We start from the raw sequence: 7,536 nt of genomic DNA, 5'->3' as shown, positions 1-7,536 counted from the left end.
ACTGAACAAGGTTATTATGGAAGTGGTAAACAGACTGAACATCTCAAGGGTTGTCTTTTTACATTTTCAGTGGGAGAAGGGAGGAAGGTGGGGGGAGGAGAAGTGTTCTGAAGGTGTGGTATAATTTTTTTTTCTTTCTTCTTTTAGGTCTGTTAATAAACTTCTTTATATTCTTTCAAGTTTGGTGCCTGCTTTGCGTTTCTCCTAATTCTTATCTCACAGAAGATAAACAGTAATGAGTATTTTGGACCAAACCACTACATCTCCTCTGATTAATTTCATGTCTGGAGGTAGTGGGACTTTAAAAGTTCAGTAAGTGCGGCCTGTGCAATCGTGGGTGAATGTTCATATCCCTGCATGGATCTGTTAAAGGTGTATTGCGCTCCTTTCCAGGTAAATGCAAATTGAGCCTTTTCATGTTTCCAACATGGACTCATAAAATACATATCTTTTACATCTAGGGTTGCCATCCACAAGTGAGGTGCTCTCTGAATTTGTTACCAGTTCTGCAAAATTTAGCATAGCAGAAGTTAGAGGTGCAGTATTGGCATTCAATTACATGTAATAAACTGTAAGCCACGACTGTGTGTTTGGCTCTTTCACAGGCCAGACAGGAGAATTAGAAAGGGAGTGTGAAATCACCCCGCCAATGCCCAAGCATGCCAGTGCTTGTATTGTGACTGTTAGGTTTGCGATACTAAGTACTGCAGCTGTTAGTGGAACCAAATCAGCTATAACTTCAGAAACTCCATTTCGTGCTGCAGCAGAAATTTGGTATTGTGGTATATTAGTAATTTTTGAATCAGGGAGCACAGATGTTGCATGCATTGTAGTCTCTGGATTTCTTTAAGGCAGACTTTGCTTCTCACCCAGGAACCATAAATTAACCTCAGGAGTTTGGCAGGTAACAGTGACTCTATTTACTCCAGTGATTTTAACTCTTTGCCGTCCAGGTCATACATTCAGCTTCTCAGCATCCCACTGTGTTAATACTGAGATTCCATATCTATTGGAAATTTTATTAACTGTTGATGAGAACCAACTGGAATCCAAATCTATGGGACATTATTATGTATGTATTGATAGGATTGCACTTGCTGGATTTCAACCTTGCCTGATTTATGGCCATCATTCTCTTGCAAATTAGTCATCTGAATTGGATTGAATGGGGTTGGTTTTTGTGTGTGATTTCCTGCTCCACCCCAAGGTCCAGTAGTTTCAAGGGGATTTGAAGGAGATCACAGAATCACAGAACAGTTAGGGCTGGAAGGGACCTCTGGAGCTAACCTAGTCCAACCCCCCTGCCAAGGCAGGGTTACCTAGAGCAGATAACACATCCAGGTGGGTTTTGAATGTCTCCAGAGAGGGAGACTCCATGACCTCCCTGGACAGCCTGTTCCAGTGCTCTGCCACTCTCAACGTAAAGGAGTTCTTCCTCATGTTGAGGTGGAACTTCTTGTGTTTCAGGTTATGGCCATTGCTCCTTGTCCTGTTGCTGGGCACCACTGAAAAGAGTGTGGCGCTATCCTCTTTACACCTGCCTTTGAGATATTTACATGCATTGATAAGATCCCCTCTGTCTTCTCTTCTCTAGACTAAACAGGCCCAGCTCCCACATTCTCTTCTCATTAGAGGTGCTCCAGACCCTTAATCATCTTTGTGTTCCTCCACTGGACCATCTCCAGTAGCTCCTTGTCTTTCTTGAACTGTGGAGACCAGAACTGAACACAATACTCTAGATGTGGCCTCACTAGGGCAGAGTTGAGGGGGAGGATCAGCTCTCTTAACCTGCTGGCCACACTCTTCCCGATGCACCCCAGGATACCATTGGCCCTCCTGACAGCAAGGTCACACTGCTGGCTCATGGTCAACTCATCATCCACCAAGACTCCCAGGTCCTTCTCTGCAGAGCTGCTCTCTAGAAGGTCAGCCCCAGCCGGTACTGGTATTTGGGGTTATTCCTCCCCAGGTGCAGGACCGTACACTTGCCCTTGTTGAACCTCAATATGTTTCTCTCTGCCCAATTCTCCAGCCTATCAAGGTCCCACTGAATGGCAGCACAGCCTTCAGGTGTATCAGCCACTCCCCCCAGTTTCGTATCTTCAGCAAACTTGCTCAGGGTGCATTCTATCCCTTTGTCCAGGTGGTTGATAAACAAGTTGAATAAGACTGAACCCAGTATTGATCCCTGGGGAATGCCACTGACTATAGGCCTCCAACTGGATTCTACTCTGCCAATCACAACCATCTGAGCTCTGCCATTCAGCCTTTTCTCAGTCAACCGCACTGTCCATTAATCTAACCCACACTTTCTGAGCTTGCCTACAAGGATGTTATGGGAGAGAGTGTCAAAAGCCTTGCTTAAGTCGAGGTAGACAACACTTCCCTTGTTGACCCATCCTGCCATGCCGTCATAGAAGGCTATGAGATTGGTCAGGCATGTTTTCCCCTTGGTGCATCCATGCTGACTAATTCTGATGACCTTCTTTTCTTCTACATGCTTGGTGATGACCTCCAGAATTATCTGTTCCATCACTTTTCCAGGGATGGAGGTGAGGCTGACTGGTCGGTAGTTTCCTGGGTCCTCCTTCTTGCCATTTTTGAAAATGGGAGTAACATTGGCTTTTCTACAGTCATCAGGCACCTCTCCTGTTCTAAGGCACCTCTGCCACTCTCCATGATTTTTCAAAGATGATGGAAAGTGGCTTAGCAACAACACCTGCCAGCTCCCTCAGCAGCTGTGGGTGCCTCCCATCAGGGCCCATGGATTTATGGGTAAGTCTGTCTAGCCTATCTCTAACCCAACCCTCTACAACCAAGGGGAAGTCTTCCTTTCTCTAGCCCTCTTCTCTTACCTCTGAGGTCTGGGATTCCTGAGGGTAGACCTCAGCAGTAAAGACTGAGGCAAAAAAGATATTCAGTAATTCTGCCTTCTCTGTCTTCTGTTACCAGGACACCCATCTGATTCAGCAGAGGCCCCACATTTTCCCTAATATTCCTTTTGCTGCTGATATACTTGTAGAAGCCCTTCTTGTCCTTGATATTCCTTGCCAGACTCAATTCCAAGTGGGCCTTTGTCGCTGTTGCGCACAGGGAACAGCAAAAACCACGACATAAGTCCAGGTCAGATGATGTGGATGAAACGACCTCGTTTAATCACCCATACCTTTTATAGCATGGTTCGCAAAAGAGAAATTACATGATTGGCCTATTGACCCACCACATCTCAAGGTGATAGGTTGAGCAGTAAGACACCCATTTCCAAATATTATTCTTAGTGAAGGAAAATAATTTTCACAGTTCTCAAAACAACTTGCAGGTGTAGAAATGGTTTGCATTCTCTTAAACTGTTGTCCATCCAGTTCGCATGAGAACAAAAGCTTTCACAGAGAAGCTGTGAGAAGCTGAATTTCTCTAACTGCTTTCTTATGAGAAAGAAAATTTTCACAGGAAAATTCCTCTGCTAGCCCTTGCTAGCATCCACAGGCCTTGGCCTTCCTTGTCACATCCCTGCATACCATGATGATGTTCCTATAGTCTTCCCATGTGTCCTGTCCCTTTTTCCACATCCCATAAATTCCTTTCTTATGTTTGAGATTTACTAGGAGCTCCCTGCTCATCCATGCAGGTCTCCTGCCCTCTTTGCCTGATTTCTTGACCATGGGGATACACTGGTCTTGAGCTTGGAGGAAGTGATGCTTGAATACTGACCAGCTCTCTTGGACCCCCTTCTTTTCTAGAGCCCTAACCCATGGGATTCCTCTAAGTAGGTCTTTGAAGAGGCCAAAGTTATTTCTCTGGAAGTTTAGGGTTCTAGTCCTGCTTACTGCTTTGCTTCCTTCATGCAGGATCTTCAGTTCCACCATCTCATGGTCAGTACAGCCAAGGCTGCCCCCAGACTTCACATCTTCAACCAGTCCATCCTGGTTTGTTAGTACAAGGTCCAGCAACACACCTTTCTGTTGTAACTGCTGGACTCTGTCTAGCAGGCTGCTGCGGCCTGAGAGCTCAGCGAGGGTTTCCTAGGGCCATGCAATTAATCATATCGTCCATTTTGGAGAGCCCTGCGATCTGGCTCCGGCAGCCAGCAGCGTTACAACACAGGTGATGGTAAAGAAGGTAGAGAAGGGTATCTCATGAGGGTTTGAGATGGCTTTATTCACATCTTGTCCCCGCGATGTTCAGAGGTAGAGAGAACAGTGTTGTCTGATGGAGTGATGGTTTTGTCAGGGGCCCAGGGGCGGTCCCTGGGTGGGGTTGAGGTACAAGAACAAACAGGGAGAAACCAAGGGAGTGGCCAAGGCTAGGGAGGGAACAGGGGGAACATACAGAATCAGGGGGTCAACAGACCACCACACCTTTCCTTGTTAGCTCTTCCACCACTTGCATCAAAAAGTTATCATCAATGATGTGCAGGGACTTCCTGGACTGTGTGTGCTGGGCCGTGTTGTCCCTCCAACAAATATCAGGGTAGTTGAAGTTCCCCAGGAGAACCAGGGCCTGTGACCACAAAGCTATTTCCAGCTGCCCATAAAAATCCTCATCAACTTCCTCCTCCTGATCAGGTGGCCTGTAGTAAATGCCCACAACAGTGTCACCCATATTAGCCTGTCCCTTAATTCTTACCCATAAGCGCTCAACTCATTTGTCTGTCCCTGGGTAGAGCTTGATACATTCCAGTTGCTCTCTCACATAAGGGGCAACTCCACCACCTCACCGTGCTGACCTGTCCTTTCTGAAAAGCACATAGCCATCCATGACAACATTCCAGCCATGTGAGCTATCCCACCATGTCTCTGTAATTGCAATGAGATCATGGCCCTGCAACCGTAGATAGATTTCTAGTACTTGTTTATTCCCCATGCTGCAAGCATTTGTGTACAGGCACTTCAGATAGGTAATCAAGCATGCAGGTTCCCTAGAAGGAGTGTAAGAAAATTCACCATAGTCGTACACATCCTTGATGTGGTTAGTCTTATGACTGTCATCTTGAGAGGCAGCCAAGGAACATCTATCACTGCTGTGATTGGCATGGCCTACTCCCCAGGGGGAAGCAATGGCATGAGCATTTCCACTTTGGACCCCCCCCCCCAGCCCTTCAGTTTAAAGGCTGTCTTGCCAAATCAGCCAGCCTGCTGCCTAAGATTCTCTTGCCCTTTTTAGACAGGTGTATCCCATCCCTTCCTAACAGGCTACAATCATTAAAGTACAATGCCTTGTCATAAAAGCCAAAACCTTGATGGCATCAGCCACAAAGCCAGACATTGATGTGCACTATGCATCTGTTTCTGGCTGTCCCCATTTCTCTAACCAGTAGAATAGATGAGAAGATGAGTTGGGCACTGATATTCTTCACCTGCATCACCAGAACTTTGTAGTCTTCCTTGATCCTGCCCATTTTTTGGCTTGTGACATCATTTGTACCCACATTTTAAAGTAGTAGTGGGTCTGTACTCTTGACAAATTGGGGTACCCTCTTGGCAATATCATGGATTTTAGCCCTGTTAGGGTTTAAGAGGTCTCCTTTTGTTTCTTTCTCGTTGAGAATTTTCTCCCATTTTTTGTTGCTAAGAGACAATAATGACCGAATACTTAAGAATAACAAAAGAAGTTTCCCCGGGAAGGGTGCGGCTGGCTGCCCTCTTATCTGCGAGGTTTCTCATGGAGGGGAAGAAATACTGAGAAAATTGGGGAAGAAAAAGAAGGGGCTGGGGCAGCTGCTAGCTCTCTCTTGCGCTCGGCTTTGGAGGAGGATGGTCAGAGCTGCTGCTTGGGGGAGGAGGGAATTGGCTGCTGCAGTCAGAACCCAGCCCAGTCCTGCTTCTTCTGCCACGGGCTGAGCTTGCCAGAGCCCCGGCTACGGCTGCCCAGCCCCGCTGTTTTCTGCTGCTGCTTCAGGCTCTTTTGCTACACTTTAGCCTGACACCCAGTGTCCACCCAGACTTCCCGCGGCTCCTAGCACAGCTTCAGAGTTTTTGCTATACTTTATGTGCCACCCCTGGTCTGCTCACCTCTGCTGTTCCAGCCTGCTGTTCTGAGGTCCCTGCTACAGTCCATTTCACCATCCGAAGCGGCACCAGGACCAGCTGCCCCCGGTGTGAGTTTGCAAAGAAAGCCCCTTTTCTATCTCTATCACCAGCTGAGCTGCCATTACCACATGCAGAAAGGCAGCTGAGTTCATGCCACAGCACCCCCTGAAGCCACGGGGGAATCATCGCACCTGCCCTGCCCTGCTGGGAGCCACCAGCGCCCCTGCCAGCTGAGACCATAACTACACCAAAGGGGAAAGTGCCTGCAGTCGAGAAGACTTACTGAGTTTCTGGTTTTGTTTGTTGTTGATGCCATTATTGTTGTTTGTTTGCCTTGTTATACATACTAATAAAGAACTGTGTCTCGGTTTGAGACAAATTAGGAGGAAACGTCTTGAGATGAACGTGTCCTCTAATGGAAGGCAGGTTTCAGCAGCCCCTCCCCCACAGGTTCAAAAGGAATTTCTTGGAGGAAAGTGAAAAAAACCTATTGATTTAACAAGCATGGTTGTAGTGGTTTGGTCCAAAATACTCACTACTGTTTATCTTCTGTGAGATAAGAATTAGGAGAAACGCAAAGCAGGCACCAAACTTGAAAGAATATAAAGAAGTTTATTAACAGACCTAAAAGAGGGAAAAAAAAAAATTATACCATACCTTCAGATCTCTCCTCCTCCCCCCACCTTCCTCCCTTCTCCCACTGAAAATGTAAAAAGACAACCCTTAAGATGTTCAGTCTGTTTACCACTTCCATGATAACCTTGTTCAGTCCATTTAGAAAGAGAAGTCTCTTCTTGCTCGTGCTATGAAAACAGTATCACAACGAGACAATCGCCCACTTCCAAATAACTCTGTTCAGTCCATTTAGGAAGAGGTCTCTCTCCTCGCATGCGAGTCCCTTCCCCCAACTTGCAGCTTTTCCTGCAACTGCTTTCGAGGGTCCACTCTTGAAGTTTTTGGGGTACAATTTTAAGGTTGAGCCATTCAGAAACAAAAGTTCTCTTCATGCATCTCTGGGAGCATTTCATCTCTAAGAACAGAGGCCCTCCTCCTTTCCTGGGAGCAAAGGGTCCTCCTCATCTTCATCTCTAGGACTATCTCTGGGAGCATCTCTAGGAACTGAGGTTTTCTCCTTTTCCATTTGGAGCAAAAGTCCTTATCGCTTCCATCTCTCCCTGTTCAAATTTCTCTTCAAATTACAGCTGCTTCAGCATCTGCTTATCTCAGCACAGGTGCTTTTGCTCACAAGTACAAGTTGAACACTCCACCCCCCATGCTTTCATGAAATTACAGCGGGTACTCTGATACATCATAGCTTTACAACAGAATTTCAGCTTTAAGCATCTCCTCTTTCTCCCTCAGGTTTTCAGCTCTTCATAGCACTAAAAGGGTTCATCTCACCTCGGCCTTGCAGCTGGAATGTCGATTATCGCTGTTGGTCACATGATCCTTTGCCGGACAGCAGGGCAGCTTCAGCTGAATCTTGGCCACACTGGAGAGGGGGAGC

At 46.6% G+C, this 7,536-nt stretch overlaps 1 pseudogene; it reads right to left on the bottom strand.

Moving 5' to 3' along the window:
• Positions 1 to 1,628: 1,628 nt before the first annotated feature.
• On the bottom strand, positions 1,629 to 4,602 carry LOC108444848 (annotated as a pseudogene).
• Positions 4,603 to 7,536: the final 2,934 nt, after the last annotated feature.

Source organism: Corvus brachyrhynchos, unplaced genomic scaffold, assembly GCF_000691975.1.
Source record: "Corvus brachyrhynchos isolate BGI_N302 unplaced genomic scaffold, ASM69197v1 scaffold842, whole genome shotgun sequence".
NCBI classification, from domain to species: Eukaryota; Metazoa; Chordata; class Aves; order Passeriformes; family Corvidae; genus Corvus; species Corvus brachyrhynchos.
This window is presented reverse-complemented; position numbering and strand designations above follow the sequence as displayed.